The sequence below is a fragment of the Pipistrellus kuhlii genome, unplaced genomic scaffold (genome assembly GCF_014108245.1).
Source record: "Pipistrellus kuhlii isolate mPipKuh1 unplaced genomic scaffold, mPipKuh1.p scaffold_m20_p_24, whole genome shotgun sequence".
NCBI classification, from domain to species: Eukaryota; Metazoa; Chordata; class Mammalia; order Chiroptera; family Vespertilionidae; genus Pipistrellus; species Pipistrellus kuhlii.
Window position 1 is genome coordinate 11,257,811 of NW_023425523.1, and position 24,855 is coordinate 11,282,665.

General features: G+C 47.6%; 1 protein-coding gene across 1 annotated transcript in view; it reads left to right on the forward strand.

Moving 5' to 3' along the window:
- The window catches only part of NGF (nerve growth factor), a 49,085-nt gene that overhangs the window by 18,806 nt on the left and 5,424 nt on the right, over positions 1-24,855 (forward strand). Inside the window, exon 2 of the mRNA XM_036452888.2 lies at positions 23,243-23,366. The gene's annotated coding sequence lies outside the window, so the exon portion shown is untranslated. The remainder of the gene's footprint in view (positions 1-23,242; positions 23,367-24,855) is intronic.

Consider the following 24,855-nt stretch of genomic DNA (forward strand, 5'->3'; position numbering starts at 1 on the left):
TAGTGCTACCCACTTAACCCGGCCTGCGAGAGCCAGCCCAGGGTTACCCGCTCACGCCGCTGAAGTAAACGCATGCGGTCTGGAGATGAAGGGATGTTTTCCTTATTAACATTGAAATAATTCACTTGTTTATGTTCTTGTGTTCATTGTCTAAATATTGTTAAATAAAGTATCTCATGGTGGATAAGTAGCCAAACATGGCAGTGAGCACGGGCCTGCTGCCAGCCGCAGGGCTGTGCTTCCCAGTGAGCGCCACTTGCTGCCCCAGTCGCTGGGCTGGGCTCTGGCTGCGGCTGGGCTGGGTGATGGCTCTTTATCAGTCCCTGGCAAGGGGCACTGGGAGAACGTGCCAGTTATTCTCTGTGGTCACGTCCCCAAGCCCGTGGGCGACAAACACAGTGGCATTGTTTCCGTGAGTGAGTCTTGTTTTCCACGTGTGGGCGGAATTCCAGACTTGAGAATTCTGCATCCAGACTTCCATAGATTTCTTTATTCTAATTGAGACAACACAACTAATCATACAGAACAATGCCAGCCTGGCCTCTCTATGCTCCAGAAGGCTCCAGGTCAAGAGCTGACCTCGGCAGGGACTGGACAAGGTCCAACAGCAACCTCTGTCTTCTGTTATCACGGGAGGAACCACGGCGCCACGAGACCCACGCTCCGTGGGCGTGTGGGGTGTGGAGACGGAGCAGCTGTGCCCGCTGCCAATGTGCTATAGGACAGAGCCGCTCTCCGGGCTCATTGAAATCAGATGCCCAGCACTCGGAGCTGCCCTGAGACAGATGGTGGCTCCGGGCAAGCGCCACCCCACTGGAAAATTACAAGGCCCGTGACTCCACCTCCTCGCTGCCAGGCCAAACTCCATTTTTACCTACTGGGCAAGAGAGAGACCTCCCCTTCTCCATTCACATGCTCCGAGGGGCCAGGCCTGTGTCAAAATAAGATCCTTTAGAAAGCTAAAGCAAATTCTAGAAGGGTGTGTTCTAAATGTTAACATTAGTTTTTCCTGAGTTAGCATTAGCTATCTCTGGATTGGAAAAAACACGATAGAATATCTGGAATTTTGCATACTTGTTTGAGAAAGTCACACTCAATCCCAAAAAATATTCCATTTGTCATAAACAAATCTTGAGGTTATGGGGAAATCATATGTGTGTGTGTGTGTGTGTGTGTGTGTGTGTGTGTATGTGTGTTATCTGTTGATAAAAATTTGCCCTAAAATGCTAGTTAGGTAATAAACTATTTCGATTGCTCTAAGATATAGAAGTTTAATCTCAGTGTATTGACACTCTGAGATTTTCTAGGTTAAAGTGATGTAATCCGGGTAAAGCACTATTAGAGTGTATCTGTTGGTTAGTTTGTTTTATGAAATTCAGCAAGGCAAACATATATATTACCTCAGCTTCCTCCTCTGTGCAAGAAAACAACTGTACTCATAGAGCTAGCATGAGCATTAAGTGAGATCATCTATTTATTTACCAAAATCCCTGGCATATACATAATATTTGATACATCTTAGTCATATTTTATAGCTATCATTAGTCATATGAAAATGAAATATATATATTCATTGAAATAAATATGTATATTTTAATTTTCTTTTAAAGATAAGAAAAAAGTGGGCAGATGAACAGATATCAATTGTCTTCTCTTCTGAATTCACCTGAGGTAGATGTGAGTGTGGAAGGAAGATCCAGGGTGAACTCAAGTCCTCCCACCCTAGCAGGTCTTAGATCTCTTCCCAGCCACCCTACAAGTAGTGCTTTATTTGGTAAGGCAGGGATCAGTGGCTCACGAGCCACATGCGGTTCTTTGGCCCCTTGAGTGTGGCTCTTCCACAAAATACCACGGCCTGGGCGAGTCTTTAAGAAGTGGCGTTAGAAGAAGTTTAAGTTTTTAAAAATTGGCTCTCGAAAGGAATTTCAATCGTGGCACTGTTGATATTTGGCTCTGTTGACTAATGAGTTTGCCGACCACTGGTCTAGACCATTGGACAGATGAGGAGACTGAAGCCAGAGATGTGGTGACGTTGCCAGAGTAAGGGAGACAGGACTGGACCCTGAGGCCCTTGCCGCCTATGAGTCTCTTTCCTGACAGATGGTCCCTCAGTTTCTCTGCTGGTTGATGTATGATGAGACTGACTCCCCAATGGTTCCTGATCCCACCTGCAACATCACAGCACAAAGCACAGCCCTGGGTGTATGTATAGTAGGTGGCATTCCAACTCAGCTGTGGTTTGTGGGCTTTAATGTGACAGGTGCATGCATGGCCGTGTAAAGTTTTGGGAGCTAAATAAGACAGAGTCTCTGCTTTCAGGAACCTTCCAGAGACTTACCAGGGAAGGTGCAATGGCAGTTAAGGGGGGGAATCTCAGAGAGGGGAGACTTGTTCAATTTCATCTACAGAAGAATGAAGTTAGAAATGGAATCCCATAATAAACCTCGGTGCCCTCGTTCTGCAGGCTCCTTAACCAGATGAGTTCCAAAGCGAGATATTTCCAAAATGTAGCCCTTGACCTCTCTGCCTGATCCCAAATTTCTGTATTAACTGCCTACTCAGACTCTCCCCTTGTATGTCTAGGGATCTCAAATTTAAGATGTCTAAACCTAAACTTGTCATTCTGCTCTTTACAACGGCTTTCTCCCCAGTGTCTCCATCTCAGCAAAGCACACCTCCATCCAGCTGGATCCTAAAACCTTGGAGATCCTTGACTCTCCACTTCCCCACTTTTCTACATCACTTAGGGAACCCTATTCTTCCTGTTCCTCCCACCTACCCCCCTTACAATGTCCTTTCACCTCCTCGACACCGCCATCCTAGCCCAGACCGCCACCTCCTCTCACCCAGATTATGACAAGAGCCACCTAACCTATCTTCCTGCTTCCACTCTATCTCCACCGTGTGGGCTCAGCCAGGGTGTTCCTTTAAAAGCGTATCAACTCATTTCCTGCTCAATGCTGTCTCATGGCTTCCTTTCTCCTTTAGAATAAAGCGCTCGCCAGGATCCCTAAGGTTCTACAACAGCTGGCTCTGTTTGCGTCTCAGATCTCATCTTCTGCTACTCTCCCCGGTGGCGATCATCTGCCCCAGCCTCGGGCATGGCAAATGTTTCTGCCATGCATGCTCCTGCCTCAAGACCTTTCCACTGGCCACCCTCAGCCACATTTCTGCAGAGCTGTCTCCCATACTTCATCCAGGTCTCTTTATAAATACACCCCATGTATTTGGACCTTCCCTGACCAAACCAGCACGTCCTCAACTTACAATTCCCAAATCCTCACCAGACTGTGTTTTTTCCACCAACTGACTTTTGGTTGCTCATTCGTCCTGTGTTTTCTGTCCACCCCACTTAGAATGTAAGCTCCCTGGAAGCAGAGACTCTCCCCACGCTGTTCACTACTGTATCCCCACATCTGCAACAGGCTCTTAACACACAGTAGGTGCTCACTATATATTTGCTAATCAAGTGAGTCGATAGTATACTTTCATTCTGATTCGGGTTAGTTGTTTGTGCTTCTCTTATTACCCCGCCCGGACCAGCCTCTTCCCCTCCTAACTCCTGCACTTCCCAGCATGCTGCACCTGCGAGGCCCAGGTGCTCATTACATGTTTTCTGAATTCAGTTGAACAGGTGCCAAGCACTAGCCATAAATTACGTGACTTCAGACCAGTTTGTATTGTCTACAAGAGGCATTGTGTCCAAAGGGCGTGTACATTCTCTGAGAGACGGTCTCTGTGTTTCGTTAGAACCCTGGACACAAGGAGCAGCCCCAGCAGAGCAGTGCACAGTGACCTCCTGTCAGGCCTGAGCAGGCGGAGCCCAGCTCTGGGGATAGCAGCGGAGTAAATGTGACCAAAGAGTTGATGGGACCTGAGCCACTAGGGTCACAGGGGCCGTCTTAAAGGGGAGGGTGTGCCATACACCCACAATCGCAGCATGTAGACAAATCTTGGCTACTGCCTCATTCTGCCACATTCCTAAAGAAATTGACAACTTCATTCCTCAGCCTTGGAATCACGTCCAATGATTTGCAGGAACGGACTGGGTGGGGTCTTTCTGTAATGCCATCCTCAGGACTCATGCCCCCAAGGCCCAGTACACAGGTGCTATAACTGGCTCCTTGGCCAGGGGTCCAGGTATAAAATTCATGGGCACAAGTTGGGATAGAACATGACACAATGTGCTAGGAATCATTTTACAAATTTATCTTAAAATCAAAGCTACTTTGCAAAAATGGGTTTAGCCCTGACTTCAACTGTACCCTCAGGCTCAAATGTTTAAATAGAAATAATTCATAAAATGTGTCACCGACTGCTTCTATTTGCTCCTGATGGTAATAGAATGTTACTCAACTCCCCAGTTCACCATCAATTATTTTTAAACTGCTTTGTCTCTTAATAAAAACCCTTTTGGGGCCTGGAAGACTTGTTTCAGAAAGGAAAAATAACTGTACGTTTGAAAGATATATTTAAAAAGGAAAGCGTTTTTAACAAAGAAACACCATCGGACCTGTATTTTTTGCTTTTACCTTTCTCGAGGCTTAGTCCCATAAGGGGTCCTCATAATGCGAAGCTATGGAAGGAAACCTACCCAAATCAAAGCAAGCGCAGACTTACCCAGAAACAAACAGCCGCTCTCCCAGGTCATGCTCTGCGGCCAGCAGCCTGCTGGGAAGTTATCAAGCCCCGTTGAGCAGTACAGGGCAAAAGACATTTAAAAAATAAAAGTACAAGCCCAGTGGGAATATTAAGAAAAGACTCGTCCAAATTTTTAAAAAATGTGTGTCCCAGGCTCAAGCCATGGCCACAGGCCAAAGCAGGGCTCGCTAAGCCAGAGCTACAGAAGGGCCGTTGAGAAAAGCTACTTAGGGCAGCACAAAAAGTGTCCTGGTCCTTCCTTCATACAGGCCTGGCCCCAGAGGACAGGCTTCCTTTGTACTCTCTCTAGAAGATCCCCAAATCGTAACTCTCTGAGCTCCAGCATACTAGTTTTCAAAGCATTAGTCAACTCAAGAAACTCTTTTCTTTGGATAGTTAGACTAATAATTCTCAACGTGGATTTCTTGGTATCTTAAGTCAAATTTATGTTACCAAATATTTAATAAGATATGTTTCCATGACCCCAAGTCCTTCTAGACCCATATTAGAATATGGGAAGCTCTGATTAAAGAGAGCTATTTCTAACCCAGCAATTCCCAAATCCATTTGGCCATGGAACCCTTGTTTTACCAAACCTCTTTGGACATCCCAGGAGTGGGAAACGTTGGTCGAGACATTCCTGTGGCTTCAAGGCCAAGATCAGGTCCATTTCCCATTGAGATCATCCATTCACTTATTAAATGGACATTTACTCTAGTTGGCTTCCACAGGCCAGGCTCTGCCTAGACACCAAGTCAGAGACAGAGTAGAAAGTGCCTTTTAGGTTCCTGCACTCAGGTCACTGTCCTTGCAAGGGGACAGGTACACAAGTGAACAAACATCAACGATCTTATGGGATACACCTTCTCTGAACCCCCATCAGTGCTGACAGTCTGCACAACACAATGTAGAGCCCAAGTTATTCGCTAAATACTTCCTGTGCACTTGACTTATCTCCTCCCCGTATTGTTTATTACTTGAAGGCAAAATTCATCTTTATACTTGCCTAGTATTCTCTATGGTACTGAGCACGGTGTTGGGCACATCGTAGGTCATCCAATGAATGCTACTTGATTGATTAAAGACTAAATTAGATGATCCCTGAGTCCTTCTCAGTTTTGCAGCGTTTCTAAGAGTCTTCCTCAAATACTGTTACAATTCTATGCCTCAAAATTATGGTGAACCACAAAAATATTGGCTAATTCATTAACTCCGGTTTTCCAGGGGCTGTCTTAATGACATGGAAGGAGCAAAATCAGTGCACGCGCTCCCTTCCAAATAAGCAAGCCACAGCAAACTAAAGCAATTTACACTCTGCGCATAGACACAGCTGAAGTATTAAAACTTAGCGATTTGACCCTGTCATCGGAGAACAGCCAAGTTTCCGATTTTACATATGGGAATCCCGAGTGAGACTCCGCGAATGTTTAGCTGTTCATCGTAGAATTTAATGCAGATTAGGGTTAGCCACAATTGGTAACACTTGGGGAGTTGTTAATTTCTCGCTGGCAATTTTACTGTGAACTCCCCTCATAAATTTCAGAGTTAAACTTGGCACTGTCATGCAGATTTTATGCACACTTATTTGGTTTACATATGCTCAATGGTTCCTAATTGTATGGCCAAGAAACAGCACCTCAGATGCTTTCTATCTTTGAGGATTGTTTGGAGCCACGGAAACTTAACTTCACAAGTGAACAGAAGGTGACTTGAGTGAGGTGAGTTCCATTGGGTTCTATTACGATATGTCAAGCTTTCTCCACCTCAGCTCTATTCGCATGTTGGCCCAGATGATTCTTCACTGTGGTAGGTGGTCCTGTGCATAATAAGATGTTTAGCAGCATCCATGGCTTCTACCTACAAGATGCCAGTAGCACTCCCCATCCCCATCAAAAATGTCTCCAGATGTTGCCAAGTGTCTCCTGGGGTGGTGCAGGGGGTCAAAACCACTCCTAGTTAAGAACCACTGGTGGTAAAAGAATCCCTGGTGATTAAAGTCAGTTCTAGACTAAGGGCCAGTGATTTGTTTCACTTTGTGGGCTATCTGTCAGTCTGTGCTCTGGGCCTAGATCACTCCTTTTCCTCCTGTGTGGCCTGCCACACGTTACCGTATCTCAGCATCTCAGTGCCCTTGTCTGACAAGTGTCAGTCAGCGACACCGTGAAAGGCCCCTGGTATACGGCTGGGCAAGTGGCAGGCACGGACTGAATGTTGGTGGTTCTCCTCCGCCTCCTCCCACTGCTCTCCCCCAAAACTGGGGTGTACAAAACCAAGCGATATGCGCTACAAATAGCTTGGTGGTTTGTTTCCAATTTCTTCCTCCCATGTAACAGATAATCAGAAGCCGACATTATATCCAAACCTTATGTGAGCTTTGGAGTATGCAGCCGCCTCCGTCAACAATAGATAAAGGAGAATCTGGGTCCTCAACCCTTCACGTTCATGGCCAAGAACTGCCAAATATAGGGAATGTGTCCACAGACGTCCGAGCCGTCCAGCGGTTTCTTATTCTCTGTTCAACGTGATAAATCTGTAACTTGAGGAGACAAAGAGGCTGCTCCCAGGTTGTGCGCGTCCGCCACCTGCACCCGCCAAAAGCCACGGAGTAAACCTGGGGACTTAGTCAGCGGCACTGGCCGAGCCGCTGCAGAACGAAGCAGCTTAGACCAGGCACCAAGGGGCGAGCCCTGACGTGGGAGGGTATCTGGTGTCGCCCGAAACCTGAAGGGTTTACAGAAAGAACATATGGAAAGGTTTATGGACTTTACTTTCATTATAAAGACATTATAACAACATTATGAACCACTTGGAAAATGAAGGCGAGGAGGCGATCGCCCGACGCTCTAACACTCCATACAACTGGTTTCGTTTTATGTACTGTATTTACTTCCAGGCCTGGCTCCTAGGCACATGTGATTTCCCTGGGCTGCAATGATTTCAGTCTTCCCGAACCTGCTTCTCCCTAACCTCACACTACAGCACAAGCATGTCTCCTTGTCCCTATTGTCTTCACCGTGTTTCGTATTTAATGACTACAGAGAAGTTCCTGAGAATTTCCACAAAGTCACTAACTCACGATCCCATTATTGAAGAACACTGGGCATCCGCTTTTGCAATTATAAATCGTTTACCAACGCACACAAAAAAAAATCATTAGTGTATCTTTTTCCCTTTTAAGACTATTATATTAGGATAAAGTCTCAAAAGTGGAATTCATAGGTAAAATCTATGGGCATTTCAAGAGTTTTAGATAGAATAGTGTCAAAGTATTTTAAAATACATTGTTCTGATTATAAAAGCTATTCACGGATCATTGCAATAATTTAGAAAATGTGGAAAAGAATAAACAAAAATTACCCATGATCCTCTAACTCAAGTACCGCTAACATTTGCTGTATTTTCTTCTAGTCTTCCCCCACCAACCCGTGTCTGCCTTTAACATATGCATCTACTTAAAATTAGCCTTGTTATAATATTACCACAATGAGGCTTCCTGGATGAGCAGTTATGTATGGCACCAGCCTCAGTGAAGACAGTCAGGTGAGGAACTTGAGTCTGCAGTTCTCCACCTCCCAGGCTCACTTTGTGGAACGTGAAGAATCACCCTCCTGGTGGACGCTATGACGCATTTTTTTCTTTCCCTCCTTTCCTTCTTCCTTTCCTGCCCCCTTTCCTCCTTTTAGTTGTCCTAGTTGCTTATGATTGAATAGACTTTTAGTTTAGTACTCTTTTATAAGAGGCCATTCTCCCGCACTGAACAGGGCTCATGATGGAAATCCTAGCTCAGTAGGCAGTCCTTTTGCCGGATAGTCTCACATCCAGCCCTCATGTGCTGAAGACCCCAGTTCTGCTCCTTCATCCCAGTTGTGTCTCCCAGAACGATGGAGAGCAGCTCTTCCCCCTCGCCTTGTGAAAGCTTTCCTGCATCTGTACCATCCCTAATTCATCCTGTCATTGCTGTTAGGGAGTGGTTTCCAGGTGCCCACCTTCCTGGTTTGCCCTTAATGCTTGTGGTGCCAGGAAGAGAAGGACTCACTCACTGGCCAGGCAGCAGTGACAGGGAAATGGCAATGGCGCAGGCTGGATGGAGACGTGGCCTGCACCCCAGACTTACGCATGGCACCTGGTGGAGCGATGATGCAAGCCCAAAGTGAAAGCCAAGTACATCACCATTTATCTGTGTTTGGATTTGGTCTGGGGTTTTATTCATGACAGAGGACTTGATGGAACACAGTTTACACTCTAACAAACTGCAGCTGGATCAGAGCATCAATGGGAAGCTCCAACTCCCCTGGCGTGGTCTTTTTACCCTTTCCACTTGCCGTTTCTTTCCGAGGAGTTTTCTCTGAATCTGATAACAGTGAGGTCATTTCATCTCATTTATCTTAAGTGCCAGTCTGGCACACCCAGCCCAGTGGCCCTGGGATGGAGGACTCTGTGATGAGCATGCTGCGTAGTACCCTGGGACGTGGCCTTGTCCTAACCTATGGAATGAAGTCACTATGTCACGCTGCCAAGCAATGTTATCACTGGGTTTGGGCTCACATGGAATTTTTCCAGTAAAAATCATATCCTAATAGACTGTTAATTGAAAAGTATCAGCAGGATTATCTGGTATGGTTTCCAGAAGCCAGTTTGACTAAATTGGGGTTCTTTGGGGGAGTTGTTAGTGGCTGTGTAGCTGTTGCCCAGGCTGGTTCTCTAGGGACACCCGTAGTCACATCTCAACAGCACAGATGATGATCTGTGCGAGGGTTTCTTCCACTTTCCTAAAGCTGAGGCCGAGGCCATCTTCAAGGTCCGTTCCCAACTCTGCCTTTGTTTTCCATTTCCTTCTCTTGCTTGTTCCTCTCTTGGCTGCTCCCATCTCTTTCTGTTGCTCTTTTGCCTGTTGGGTCTCTCTCTTCACCCTCCTTTCCTTGATCATTCGTTGTCATTTTGTTGCCCTCTCTCACCCCTCCAGGACTGTTCTTATTCTTTCTCCCACTCTGCTCCTCTTCAATTGCTGTGTACTCTAGGCCCATCTTCCTCCCTCCACATCTTCATTTTCCCTCCACCATGACATCAGACTTCCCAACAGCAGGGCGAATCCCAGCTCAGTCAGCTCTCCCAGTGCCTCCCAGTGCCTGCAGGTGTTGGGCTGGTCTGAGTCCATCTGTTCAAGACTCATCCATTCATGCCACATGCACTCAGCACACTCTAAGCTGATCAGAAATGAGATAGGTTTCTCCCTCTGTCCCTGACCTGGGCTCAGCCCCAGGCTGGCCCCTAATTGGAAGCAACAGATCCAGCCCAGAGCCAGGGCCATCCTTGGTGCCAGCATTACTCAGATTCCATTGGTGCCTGGTGGGACGGGGCCAAGCCACATAATTCATGGCCACTGTGTGCCCTTCTCATGTGTCTGCCAAATGTCACTGTGGTCCCATAGGTGACAGCCAGTGCTCCCTGGTGAAGAGCCTTCTGATGACTTGTCCCTTCCTGCTCACGCTATTCCTTAGACGTTCAAAGGCAGCGGCCCTGTCTCTTTCAAAGAGCGTCTGGTGGCAGTAGGCTGGTAGGCCAGGTTTTCACCCCAGACCTTAAAGCGGAAGCCACCATTCAGCTGCACTCAGACCAGCATGATTCCTAACCCAAACCATCTCCTCAACTCAATATGACAAATCAGAAGGAATAGCTTCTCTTCTGTCTAGGTGTCCTGTCTCTTTCTCACAACCTGAGACTCTCATTCTTCTAGAAAAGGACTATTTTCTAGAAGATGAAACAATGAAAACAACTATGTCTTCCTGAAAAATACGCAGATGGTAACTCAACTTTCTCCTCTTGCCTTTGACTCAGTTCTGCTCTATGAAGTGCTCACTGCCGAGAGCACAGAGTCTGGACGAGGGAACCCTGACCGAGTGATTCACAGGGTCCTGGGAAATAAAGGCAACGATTCACCAACTGAACTCGCTTCTGAATGCCCATCCACTGAGGCCCTTCGGCACTCCATCTCTTTGCATCGCTGCTCAGTGTTTATCACTTCCCTCCCATCCCTCAAACCAAAGTCGTCGCTGGGTAATTTCTTGTTTTAGAAAGTGACAAACAGAGCAGGCAGAGAAAACACTGTATATTTTGGACTAAAAATGAAATCATTAGGGTAAGTTTCTATTCTCGGCGACTGGAATTTTACTCTGGTTCTGATTAAACTCAACAAAGATATTACATTTGATGTTTGCCTGTAAATGCATGAGGTGGTTTTCTAGTGCATGTCCATGAATGGCAATAGTAACAGACCCCACTTGGCTCCACCAGCCTCAGGCTTGGTCTTCACGCCCAAAATGCCAACCAGCAGAGAATCCCACCCTGGTCCAGAGTGAACAGATCCTGTCTTAGCTGCCCCCCTCCCCAACCCTCTCCCTGGTCTCACAATTCACAGTAAGTCTTACCCAGAAAATGTAGGAGAGTAAATGGAATAGCCACATTCCTATGTTTATAAACTGCCCAGTAAGAAACAGCCTCACATTCTAAGCATCTCTCCTCGGTGCCTACATTTCTGCCAGAACCGTGGGTCTTCAAGAAGCTGTTTCTGGGTGGATAGGTATCTCGGTGAGGAGGGAGCATGATCTGTGGTCGCCCTCAAGGTTGTAAACGAGAAGGGTCTGGTGACAGACAAGTGGAGGAGTCAAGGCAAATTACAATTAGAAAATCGGTACTAGATTCTAAAAAGAAATGAGTCAAGTCAAGAATAGAAAACATGCAGAATCCTGTCCATACATTATCTGTATCACAGGAGCAGAAATGGACCTTGAATGCAAAACCCAGAGAACACAGACATTGCTCCTTTGCCTAGTCAGATTTTGAGCAGTCCAGAGCGGGGTGAAGGGGAGAGGACTAGAGAATGAGAGACATGGGCTTTTTCCATCCTCCCCTCCCCTAGGCAGGGTGGCTTTGCACTTCCTCTCTGCATGCTAAGTTGAAGCTCCTTACCTCTAAAATGGATGATACTGACCTCAGAAGATTTTTAATAAGTATTTTAAAGAGGATATATAGAAATCCCCCAGTATAGTGCCTGGCATGTACAACACAATAAATGTTGTTATCAGTGGTAGTAATTGCATTCACTTCTAGCCCACAGTTTATTCTAGGGAAGTTCTTAACATATATATTTTAACACATCATATTGCATTACATTGAACTTTACACCTAAAATATGGGGTAATTCTCTCCTAATCACTACCTCTCAGACAGCCTACGGGGGCTCTTTGGGGACTTCTATCCCACCCTTTCCCTTTCTCCCCCAAGTTCAAGCTCAAACTTCCCATGTTGGCATACTCACCCTGATGGCCCTACAGGAAGAAGCTCCCCACTCAGTCTGAACAAGTGGCTGAGAAAGAAGCCTGCCTCCTGGGCCAGTTAGCTGGTGGGTCTATATACCCGCTGGGACAGAAGGGCCAGGAGAGAGCCTGGCCTTTAACTCTCAGGGAACGCCCCTCTTTCAAGTGGGAGCCAATCACTGCCAGGGAGTCAGTCTTGTCGGGGCCAAGGGGAGGGGTGAGAGAGCGTTCCTTCCTGCAGACCTAAGCACAGATCCACTTGTCTCCAGGGGCAAAGACGCAGAAAAACTCAGAAGTGATTGGCAAAAATTGTGCACTTCTCCTTAACTCATTGCATCAGGCATACAAAAGAACCTGCCTTGTTTTGGAGGACCAAGGCCCATAATTCCTCATTTATCTTTTGGAGAGTGTGTGTGTGTGTGTGTGTGTGTAAACATAATGTCCTTGTGATAGTCATAGATATTCCTCTTTGGAGATAATTGTATCAAGGTCTAAACTGAATAATGTTGACATTTACATTATTGGGAATACAAAGTTAACACAAAAATATATCAGGAGAAAGAAAATTTTAAAAAACACCTTCTATTGATAGAATGGTTTCTGGATGTACTATTACAGAATATACAGGAAAGCAATGCTTTTATGAATAGACCCAGTTCAGTTGGGTGTTACATGGACCAAAACTGTTCATCTACCTACTCTGGAAGAGACTAAGTGACCCGCAGGCTTGCTCATTCTATTGACAGCTTAAGAGGAGGCCTTGGGGAACGAGTTCTCTAACTCTAGGAAGTTCTTTAATCTTTTGGTGGTGGTGGTGGTGGTGGTGGTGGTGGTGGTGGTGGTATTGAAGGTAGGAATGGTAATGGTGATAGTAAAATGGTGCAAATGGTCATGTTGGTGGTGGTAACAAGTGGTGATAGCATGGTGGTGGGAGGAAGAGTTGGAGCAGATGATGGTGGTGATGATGGTGAGGCAGTGATGGGGGTGGAAGTCATAGTCATAGTGATGGAGGTGGTTGATGGAGATAATGCTACTATGCTCTATGGACCTGAACAGGGCGTATATGACCTGAACAGGGCGTATATAAATGCTGTGGTAGATTTGAGAAGTGTGTGTGTGGGGGGGGGGGGGGGGGGGGGAGGGTACTCAGACTTACTGAGCACAGAGCAGTTGGCAGGAGGAATCTTGTCCGTAACTATAACATGTGCCTTTGGAGGTGATTCAGGGACATGACAAGCCAAACAGAGATGCTTTGGCAAATCTATCCTGTTCTACGGGTTGTAGGTTTGGGGGTTTTGTTTGTTGGAATTTTTGTTTGTTTGTTTTACTTTTAAATTTTTATTTTTGTTTCTTATCTTAAAAAAAAAGGTGTGAATCTATATTTTAGGAATATGGAAACCAGGTCTGTGGGATAGAAAGCAAAGTAAAAACAGTTAAAAAGAAAGCCGGTCTGCAAGTCCTGGACACGAGAGGTGGACAGGATGCAGACTAGAGAGGAGAGACCTTCCTACACAGTGAAAGGAAGTGTGGCTTAGGCAGAGCTTGGCAAGAACCGAGGTCAATGCGCCATCACACAGGACGGGGAGTGCCCTGGGCGAGACTGATGGTGAGAGCTGGAGATGGCCTGGTGGCTGTGGACGAGGCAGCTGGGGTGGTCAGTCAAGCCCCCTCCTTCCTGGGACGAAGGGTGACACTCCTGACAAACAGGGTGCAGCGCCCTCTCAGACAGAGGCCTGGTGCCAGCAGCTCAGCCGGTTCACAAAGGAAGGAGTGAAACGCCAGCAACTGGTTTTCATTATCATCTCGCAGCCTCCACCCTCTTCTGTATGTGTGAGCTCTGCTTTCTTTCTCGCTTTTTTTTTTTTTTTTTTTTTTCTTTCCAGGGGTGGTAACTAAACAATGAGGTGATTGCCATCCCAGTGGACCGCACATTACCAGCGGCTGCACTGGAACAGGGTTTGCCCCAGAGAAATTCTGGACAAGAAAAATAAGCAAACGGGAAACAGGAAGGAGTTGGCTTTGTCCAGCACCTGGGAGTGCCGTGTAGTGCCCGTGATGAAGGCGGAATGAAGGTCTACTGAGCTCAGCCTCTTAGCTCTCAGCAGTGCACCTGCCAGCCCATCGAGGGGGCGCGCTCCTTCAGTGAAATGCCACATTGCCAGAGTGGTGGGGGCTCACCCAGTTACCCAGGAAGATAAAGTAGGGCCTTTCCCAGAATAATATGAAGTAGTGACTCCCTCTGAATAAGCTGGATGCAGCTGTGTGAGGAGTCTTCAGTTTTGTTCAGTAAACAATCATTAAGTGCCCAGTCCAGGCCCATGATAGAAAAACACCAATGACCTCAAGAAGTCAACCATCCAGCTGCTGTCTAAATGTGCCCCAAGTCCCTGGACCGTTGAGCATACATTTGACAATGAGGACGCTTTCCTGATGTATTTATTCCCTTGGAAGGCGGCAATTACCTATGCTAAGATGCTGTTAACTCTATGGGTCCTGGCAAGTGTTTGCATTACCCAAAGAACACTGTGCTGCCGCCATCCCCCCCTCCCCACCCCCCACCCCTGCCATCTCCCCAACTAGCTATAGCGAGCAGCTTCCTCTGTTTGACTGCAACAGGGCTGAAGGAAATAGATCATTTCAAAGGCAAATGTTTCAGTTTCCTACTCAGCATCTCGGTTGGCAAATGATTGCCGATTATTGTCCTGCAGCTGCAGACGGGGCCACTGAGCATGTGCGCGGCCAACCACTGCGGCCACGACTGGGACGCGAAGCACAGAGACAGCCAGATGGGGACGCGGGCTGGACACGGGCTTCACTTCTGCTCTGCGCCCAGCCTGCCAGGAACTCGCTGCCTGATGACAGCTGACTGGTGTTAATGATATTAAGAATAATAGGTAATACAGGCTGTCCCCAAAAATGTTTACCCACTTTGATTCTAAAGTTAGTGCTATTAGCATACAGTTCAGTGGAAACATTTAAAAGAATCCACAGAAAGGGATAATTTTCCCCCAATGTCTTCAAACGGATGACTGCTCTGGTCCAGGCACTGCTGCTGATGTGTAAAGCAGTGAAATCACAAGCATCGAGAATCACAGTGTTCAATATGTGTGTGCCCTCGATTTGTGAACTGCTGCCGGTTTTGTACCGTGAATTTTATCTCTTATGTATCCCCATAAAAGAAGTCTAATGCCAAAACCGGTTTGGCTCAGTGGATAGAGTGTCTGCCTGCGGACTGAAAGGTCCCTGGTTTGATTCTGGTCAAGGGCATGTACATTGGTTGCGGGCACATCCCCAATAGGGGGTGTGCAGGAGGCAGCTGGTCGATGTTTCTCTCTCATCGATGTTTCTAGCTCTCTATCCCTTTCTCTTCCTCTCTGTAAAAAAAAAAAAAAAAAAAAATCAATAAAATATATTTTTTTAAAAAGAAGTCTAGTGGCACTTTAAGATAAATTTTCTTTGTTTAAAGCTTAGCGTGGTTTCACCCATTATTTCAAATCAGTTAAACCTGAAAAGGAGTGAAAGTTAAGTGAATTTTCAGCTGTTAAAGTGTGTGTACATTTTGGGGGACACCCTGTATTTAAATAGCACCAGCAAGGTGCCAACCACTGGGCTAAATGCTTATCCTATTTCATCTTCTCAAGAGCCCAGGGTGGAAGGTATAATCCTTCTGATTTTTGAGTGGAGACATCAAGGCACAGAGAGGTTAAGTGACTTGCTAAAGGTCACCCAGCTGAAAACTGGTGAGGCTTGGATGCAACCAGCTCCAGGCCTCGAGCCCCCATTGGCCATCTGTCAGGGGAAAACAATGGACTGCAGAGTCATCAGCACCCTTTCTTCACGGCTCAAACGGTCTAATTATGTAAAAGAATAACGGAGATTCTGAAGTTGGTTTCTATTCCTCTGAGTCTTAAACATCCAAGCTTACCTCTTTAGAAGCAACAGGGTGAGTAGCTGAGATCTCTCTCCCTCTCTTCCCCCCCCCCTCCCTCTCTCGCTCTGTCTCTGTCTCTGTCTCTCTGTCTCTCCCCACCGCCCTCCGCCACCACCACCATCACTATCATGGTTGCGTGAGGAACATTTCTGCCCCCCTTTGACTGTCTAATTGCCCACAGTAGGGGTGTCGAACTCAATCAGAGAAGGGGCCAAAATCTAAAATCCAGCCTAAATCGCGGGCCGAATGGTTTACTGAACAGTCATAAACTGTCATTGTGATGGAAACGCAGCGGAGTGCAGTGATGACAGCACGGTGCGGGCCACATTGCAAGGCCTGGCGGGACGGATTTGGCCCGCGGGCCTTGTGTTTGACACATGTGGCCCACAGTGTGCCGGGTCCCTAGGGACAGATGCACTCTGTGGGCCTCTTGTGGCTCCGGACTGAATTTCCTAGTGTGGAGTGTTTATTCTGTTTATGTCACGGTCAAGTAAAACCTAAAGGGAGAAACACTAGAAGACTGGGAATGTTCTGAAATGTAGTTATGTGAGACTCCAGTGACTTCAGAAGGGACGGCAGGATTCCACCGCCCCGACCTTTCCTCCCGATAGAGCGAGGTGAAACTCCCCGAGAGAAGCTTAAGGATGCCCATCCAACAGCCCTTCGGGGCAGCTAACCACACCGATGGCATTCCGACAGTCTCTCATCAGAGATGTGTTCCCTGTGTGGTAGGAGCCCATTGGGACTGGGGTAGTTTCAAAGCCATCCACTGGGAGCAGGAGTCACGGTGGCATCTGACGTGGCCTTGGGACTTGGTTTCCCCTGGGGGTGTTTGGGGCTGGCTACTGTGGTCCTTGTCTTCTCCGATGCAGGCTGGTTGAGATGCACCAGTTTTTGCAGTGACACAGAAATGCCCTCGCCTCACATTTTTTAAAAGTAAATGTAGGATTTTACTGGAATCCTTATATTCGAGTCCCATAGCTTGTCCCGCATCCCTCTTTTATTAAAGGGTGGACTGCCTGTCTTTTTTTAAAAGCCCCAGAATACTGTGTCTGTGAAACCAGGATTTTTCCTGGTCTTTCTCAGGACTATGAAACTACAGCTTGTCTGACCTTCTTAAATTACATCTGAATTGCATTATAGACTTATATGTTGTAACATGGCTTGACCCATTGCTTGGAAAACATACCGCACACTGAGAGGAAGAGGTTAGCTCAAGAAGAGCTGAGGACATTTAATCCTATAAAACAAATAGGATAAAGAGCTTGGGTCTGAGTTCACGTTCACTGGCAGCATTTTGTTTTCATTCATGTACATATTCCATCCCAGGGGGTCCCCTGAGGTCCGCAGTGGGCTGGGGACCCTGATAGGTGCTGGAATTATTGGATAGACACTTTGACTCCAGCCAACCTGAGAGTCCGCTTCCCCCCCTCGCCCCCCCCCAGTACTTCTGTGTTTGCCGAGTCCCAAATATGGGAACAACAGACCGCGAGAGGCCAGGAGCAGAGCTGAAATGGATCTTTTTCGTGTGGTTTAAGGATCAGCCAGTTGGAACCAAGGAGATGTTTTCGAAGGGTCACAGACAAGTTTGAGAAACTATTGGGTTGTTTTGGACACTCCAATGGAGATTACAGATTTATTACTGGAATTCGCTAACTTGATGGGCTGCCCCACAATGACTGTTATTTAGCAGCATATTCCTGCAAAAAAAAATAAATAAAATACTGCCCTCAGCTCTAGAATAGAAGGTCGCTGTGTGTTTGATGTCTATTCTTCGACCACGTTAATGCTGTCAGGTACCCACACGGTGAAAGTCTTTCTGTGGTGCTGGCATTGCACAGCTCAGGAATCCAGCCAGGTAAGTGCCACACAGGCTGGCCCACCACACACCCCAGAGTGTCACACACAGTCCTAGCAAATGCTTTTCGATTCTGAAGCTCAAGGTCAACCAACCACGATAGCTTCTTCCTTGAGCTGCCAGACTCCCCTGGGAAATGGCAGGAAGGTTTTGGTACTTTATCCCAGAATCTCTGAGAGATCCATAGGACCATGCCTATTCAGGGAAGTGTGTGGCAAGACCCTCTGGAACTGTGATGATTGAAATTTCCAGTGTAAAGGAACGGTGGTTTTGCTGAACTTGACTGTCTTCCTAAGTCCTCGGTGCCAGATGCACCATTTTCCTACTGGATGGGCCAAAACCACTAAATAGTTAAAACACATCAAATCATCTTGAAATGGCCAAAATTGAATTTAAAAACAAAAAAAGAGCTCCTACTCAGCAAACCTCACAGTCATAATCCATAATAGAAAACTTCTGATTAGGCTAAAAATTGGGAAAACAGACGTGCAGCGCAAAAGACTCCAAATGTTCTTTGTGTAGCGGCTCAGAATAAGGACTAACAGAGAGAGGAGAGAATTAGAGGGGATGGTTACAGCAATGAAAACCACAGCAACAGCACAAACAGTTAGGACGCTCTCCACAATGTGTGCTTAAGCGCAGCATGTTTAGTGAGTTTTCCAAGCTCACAGACCGCCAGCAGGTGGAAGCCGGAGAAAGGAGCCTGCACTTCACACCGACGCTCTGGCACCTTCCGAGTGGTGTAAGCTGCGCCTGGAACTGGCCGTGACTTCTGAAGAGTCATCCAAGAGATCTTTTTGGTCAAGCATCCCCACATCTTGGGTATTAAAAATGTCAGCCGATAATCCTTGGGCTTAATAATAAGCTAGCCATAGCTCCAACAACAAACAGCAGGTTAAATGGTGTGCAAGGAGTACAGAGAAAACCTTCCAATTCACAAATGACAATTATCTCTACTGAACATAAACTGTGCACCTATGGATGAGGACAATGGGGAGTGGGGAAAGGGCAGAGGGTGGGGTGGGAACCTGGTGGAGGAGAGCAATGGTGGGGGGGGGAGGAACATTTGTAATAATATGAATAAAAACTTTTTTTTTTTAAATGACAATTATCTCTAGGCAATGGGGGGGGGGGGGGTTGGACCGCAGGGGAGATTGGGACAGTATATCCCGCCCCCCTCCCCCCAGAGAGTCTGCCAGCTGTATTCTCACACCATGTTGCCAATAATGTGACCACACCAGACCTTTACATTTGCTGAGCCATGTTAATTTCTTGGCCATTTCTCTTAATTACTAGCTCATCAAAGTCAATGTCAAGTGTCCCATTCACCCTGAACAGCAGTGGTTCTCAGCCCTGGCTTTTCCTTGGGATTGCCTTGGGAGCTTTATAAATAACTGAGACCCAGGTAGCCCTCCAGACCAGTTAAATCAGAATCTCTGGGGGCGGCACGGGTGTCAGGAGCTCCTAAAAATCCTGTGTCTCTCCCCCCCACCCCCCATGACTCCAGTGTGTGGCAGGGTTGAGAGACACTGCTACGGAAGGTTTGGGCTGAGGGAGGACAGCAGAAAGTGGGAGCTGAGAGGAAGGTAGAACCTGGCACAGGATGTGAGCATGGAGGGCTCTGGAGGGAGCTGATGGAAGACAGGCTGCCATCTCTGAGCCAATGCCCTTCCCTCCTGATAAATCCATTCAATACGTAGTTTAAGGAAACTGACCAGCAGAGGGTCAGTTTCCTTAAACTACGTATTGAATGGATTTTGAACAACTCACCATTAACCTAAGCTTCTTGGCTACAATTGACCAAAATATCGCTAAGGCCTTAAAAAAGTAGAAGGGATGCTGGGCATGCATCAACAGAGAGGACCGTACTAACAGGCTTAAACTCGGGGTTGGGAGGTGCCTGAGAGTTTGCATTTCTAGCAAGTTCCTAGATATTGCCAATACTCCTACGTACACACCTTGAGAATCACTGCCGTGAAGCACGAGGCCCAGGAGAGGAGAGGGCTGTCCGAGTCTAGGCGCGGCGCAGCGGACCTCACCAGGATCCCTCTGTGCCTACAGGAATAGAGCGCGGTCCCGAGAGGAGCTGGGTTTATTTTCGTGCGCGTATACAAGTGTGAGAGCCATCTGATGAAGTGATTACCTCATGAGAACAGACAGCCCTTTAAAAATAGATACGCCTTTGGGTTGTTTGTTCCTAATATTTTTTTGCATTAGAAACTGGTCATATTTAAATCAGGTTTAATTCTAGAGCCCCACCCTTTCCTAGCAGGAGACTGAAAACAATGGCAGCCATGTCTGTGAGCATCACGTGACGTTTCCCACCACGTGATTCTCACAGACATGAGAGAAGACCGTGGACTTCTCTCCCCAGTGGCGAGCCACCTATGCATACGCTGAACAAGAGAAGGCCAAAGGCCTGGGAGATGCTAGAATGGATCTCAGGTACAACACTCAGGCATGCACCCAGGCAGCATGGCCCAGAGAATACTGAAATAGGGGCAGGGGACCTTTGGTGGTTGGTCTATAGCTGGCCCCCAGAAAAGCAGGTCTGCTTAGAGGTTGTCGTGTTTTTTATTTAGTTTGAACTTCGCTCTTCTTCTAACCATCTAGATTGGAGGCCATCCTGGCCTAGAGTGGAATATCCAGAATATTTCTGGTCACTCTTACTTCCCTGGGTGTTCCCTAGATAAAATGGGGAGGCTTTCTGTGAAATTGTGGTCAGTGGGCAGGCTACAGCAGTGAACTCTACAAGCTCATAGGCACCTACTTCTGTATAAGCCCCATCACATACTCCTCTCACCTCCCCGCCCCCTCCAACCTCCTGCTAAGTTACGTTGGACCTCTCGCCAGTTCTTGAATTCTGGGGCCCTGTGTTTCCTTTCCTTCCCATCTTCCCTCATGAGCTCCTATTCGTCCTTCAGAACCCTGCTCAGATGTTACTTTCTCTAGGAACGTATGTCTCTAGCGAGTCTGGCCAGGGTAAGACTAAATCCTCCTTCCATCTCACATCCACTACCCATCATGCTTATCATGTGACAAGTTCCTGTGCTGGCCTTTCCTCGCCTCTAGATTATTTGCTCTTGGAAGTTAACTGTTATATTGTATTATTTGTGTCCCTAACACCTAACCCAGGAGCTGGCATGACACTTGCAGGTTTCCTGTTTAATTAGTGGAATAAAGGAATTCCAGTGTTTGAATGGGGGAAAGCGTTCATCAAGTACCCCGTAGGGACGTGGGCTGGAAAACATTGACGCTCATAGAGTCGCAGATGATCAGAGCTGGAGGGGACCTTTGCTATCACCGGTGGCAATTCCTCGGCCGATGCCGGAGGAGGCTCCTTAAAGATACTGAGTGGCCTACCCTAGAAGGGGAGCGAACTGGGCCAAAACGAAGCGTTTCTGGTACCCTGAGGTATGTAATATTTTCAACAATAAAGAATTTCTTAAAAGGAAACAAAGAGTTTGTGGACCTGATCAGATCCCCCTTCCCACAAGTGATGGAGCCAGACCCCATGAAGCCAACCTCTTAGCATGGGGCACAGGACACCCTCCCTGGCCTGTGCTAAATCCAGCCCAGAGAGAGTGGGAATGTTCTTTGCTGCAGAATATAACCTTTTGTGAGAGTCTTGGAGTGAGTGTGCTTCTCTAGGCCTGACCCCCGATTGAGTAGGAAGGTTTTCCTGGTGCTTCCACAGCAAAAAGGATTCTTTGAGCAAAGTGGGTAAGGAAGAGGAATGGCAGCACCTCAGCTCATGATTCTAGCAGCAGGAGAACTACTCAGGGGCCCTTGTACCTCTCTGTCCTCGGCTCCTTTATGGGAGGGACTTGGGGCCACCTCCATTGGTATTTGCTTCTGTAGCACAAAATGATAGGGGGTTGAAGGAAGGTAACTGGTGGGGATCCACAGTAAAAAAAAGACTTGATGGGGAAAGGAGCTGGGTGTTGGAAAGAATATAGACAGGAAGAGTAACAATGTCATTCTTTGTTTTTTTCTTTTACTAGAGTTGCCACACCCTATAAATTCTGCAGCAGACACAATAGTTTAGTCATTCATTCATTCATTCATTCATTCATTCATTTAAAGAGTGTCATGTAACTCTCTTGCTTCAACCCTTTCAGTCCCTTTCCATTCCCCTTAGGATAAAACCATAGTTCCCAGCTATGTCCCTGCAGACCTCGCTCCTTCTGCCTCATCCCAACTCATTTCCTAGGACTACTTCCTACTCGCTCAGCAACTGTGACTTGTTTCTACCTCAGGGCCTTAGCACTTGCTGTGCCTTCTGCTTGAAATACTCTCGCCCTCATTCCTTCTCATCCTTCAGATCTCAATGGGAAGGTTACTTCCTCAGAGAACCCTTAACTTGTCTGCTGTCATCACACCCCATGTATTTCCTTCATGGCATAAGAAGAATCTGAGGATAACTTTATTTATTTACACAAGACTATAAGCCCCATGAGAGCAGAGACCTTGTTGTCTTATTCACTGCTGTGTCCCCAGCAACTAAAACAGTGCTTGGCACATAGTAGGTGCTCAGGAAATATTGCTGAATAAATGAATTTTGTATGTAAAATTCATTTATTGAAGTTTACACAAGTGAAAAAAATAAAAACCTTCCATTGCTTCCAGGAACCATAACCTGAAACTGGATAGCATTTTTTTTCTCTTTGTAAGATCCCCATAGCTTCTGATTCCTGGAATTTGGCTTGTGCAATGGTTCTTGAGATTCCTATCGCAGTCCTGTAGAGTTCTCTGTTATCTGTCAAGTGACCAGGTTGCCTGGATTTTCATCAAAAGCACCAATTTACTCTCAAGTGTCAGGACTTTTCCTTCTGTGTGTTATCTTGGGCTGGTCCAGGGCTGGGTCTACCACATCTACATGTGTGTGACGTACAGAATAACACCCATGTGGATGCTGGATTAGGGGTATGCTGGAGCAGGACTCTGGTCTGGGACTGGAAGCACCTATGCTAGGCATAAGATCAGCCAGACTGTGTCCCAGCAGAAACCAAAAGCATTGGCACAAGAGTGAAAGGCAGCCGAAACAGTTTGTATCAGTGGATAGGGCGTCGGTCTGCAGACTGAAAGATCCCAGGTTCGATTCCGGTCAAGTGCATGTACCTTGGTTGCGGGCACATTCCCAGTGGGGGGGTGTGCAAGAGGCAGCTGATCGATGTTTCTCTCTCATTGATGTTTCTAGCTCTCTGTCCCTCTGCCTTCCCCTCTGTAAAAAATCAATAAAATATATTTTTTTTTTTTAAAGAAAAGAAAAGAGTGAAAGGCAGATGCCACCGTAGGTGTGGGCAAGGTCAGCCCCAAGCGGTTTGGGAAGCTGGGCTCTAGCTCCTTCCTGAGCTCTGATGCTGACAAAATCCCAGAACTCAGGGAAATGGAGTTTGTCCTGTTGGCCCTCCCTCCCTTCCTGCCTGGGGCACAGCTCTCCATCTGCCTGAGAATGCGGCGAAGGGCCCATCTAATGCCAGCTCTTCCCTCCCACAGAGTCCTGGCCCGTGGTCGTGCAGTCCAGGTGGCTGGATGGCATGCTGGACCCAAGCTCAGCTCAGCGTCCGGGCCCAATAACGGCTTTTCCAAGGAAGCAGCTTTCCGTCCTGGCCACACTGAGGTGAGCACCGGGGGTGTCCGTCTCACCACGGTTCCGGGCTCTGGAGCCGCCGGGAGGGCTGGAAATGAGCCCCAGGCTGAGGAAGGGGCATTGGATCCCACTGCTGATCATGGGTTTCCAACACATGTGACTCTCCTGGCCCACGGGGGAGAGGAAGTCCCTGAGAGCTTCCAGGGACAAGCTGGGAGTCTGAGCGTCCACCACTAAAGTCACGGGTCATGGGGCCTCACCCAGACAGACAGACCCTGCACGCAGCTCCCGGTCTCTCTGGGCCGGCCGCCTTGGTGGGATGTGAGGTCCTTGATCACTCCCATGCCCTTGGCCATGGGAAGGAGCGAGGCAAGAGCTCAGATCTGGAGGCCGAGACCCGGCTCTGAGTTCCTTTCCCTCCCGGTGTGTGCCCATGGTCCAGTCACTCTCACCGTGTCTGCTTCCTCCTCTACAAAATGGGAGTAATCCGGCCCACCTCCCCAGCTTGTGGTGGGCGTTAACGAGACAGTTAAGCCCAAGAGATGATGATAGGACCTCAACTCATTCATTTTAAGATGTGTCTCTAAGCACAAGGATCAGTAGATTCTGTTTCCATTCTGTCCCGCGGTGCCCAATAAATCCACAGGTGCCCGCACGTGCCAGCGTGTCCTGGCTGCTTATTGCCACCGTGGGCATTTTAAGCACTTTCAGATCACGTTTACACGAGGCCCAGAAACCTGATAAACTAGATTTTAAAATAACTGAATGTCCACATGTTTCCAGTATCTGGGTTTGTGGCCTAAGGAGGGTAAGACTTATAGTCTTTGGAAAGGGATTTTCGCTTTGATGTTGGGGGGGGCGGGGGGGTTGAGTAAACCCAGCCCAGGACTCCAGTGTTTACGACGCGTGTGGGGCTTCAGGTCTCTGTCCCCTGCAAAGTGCTGAGCAACGTCAAGGGCGCACCTGTGGAGTCTGCCGCTCACGCGCTGCACAACCCCAGGTCTCTTAGCCTTCAAGGCCCATTTCTCTGCTCCGAAAAGTTCAACGATTTAACTGGATGCGTGGTTCTCAACATGTGGTCCCCGAGCCAGCAGTATGGGTATCCCCTGGGGACTTGGGAGAGATGAAGATTTTCGGGCCCCACCCCAGGCCTACGAATCAGAAACCGGGGGAGGGGCCCCGCAGTCTGTGGTTTAACAAATTCTCTGGGTAATTCCCAGGCACTGCACCTGTGGGCTTGAGACCCCCTGACGTCCCTCCCGGTGCCCCTGGGAAATGCTAGCCAAGGACTGGGTTTTTTCCGTCAGTGCCTTTCTCCACAGCAGCCTCGGGGCTACCTCCCCGGGGAGCTGAGGAGCCAGAGAATCCCGCACACCACACACAGGCCCCGACCACTGGGAGCGTCTGAGTCTACAACTGAAGACAGCAGCCGTTTACGTTTACGGCAGAGGCCGAGTGTAAAACAAGACATGGCCCTTGACCCACTGTCATAATGTGGCGAGTGAGATGGAGGAGGAGG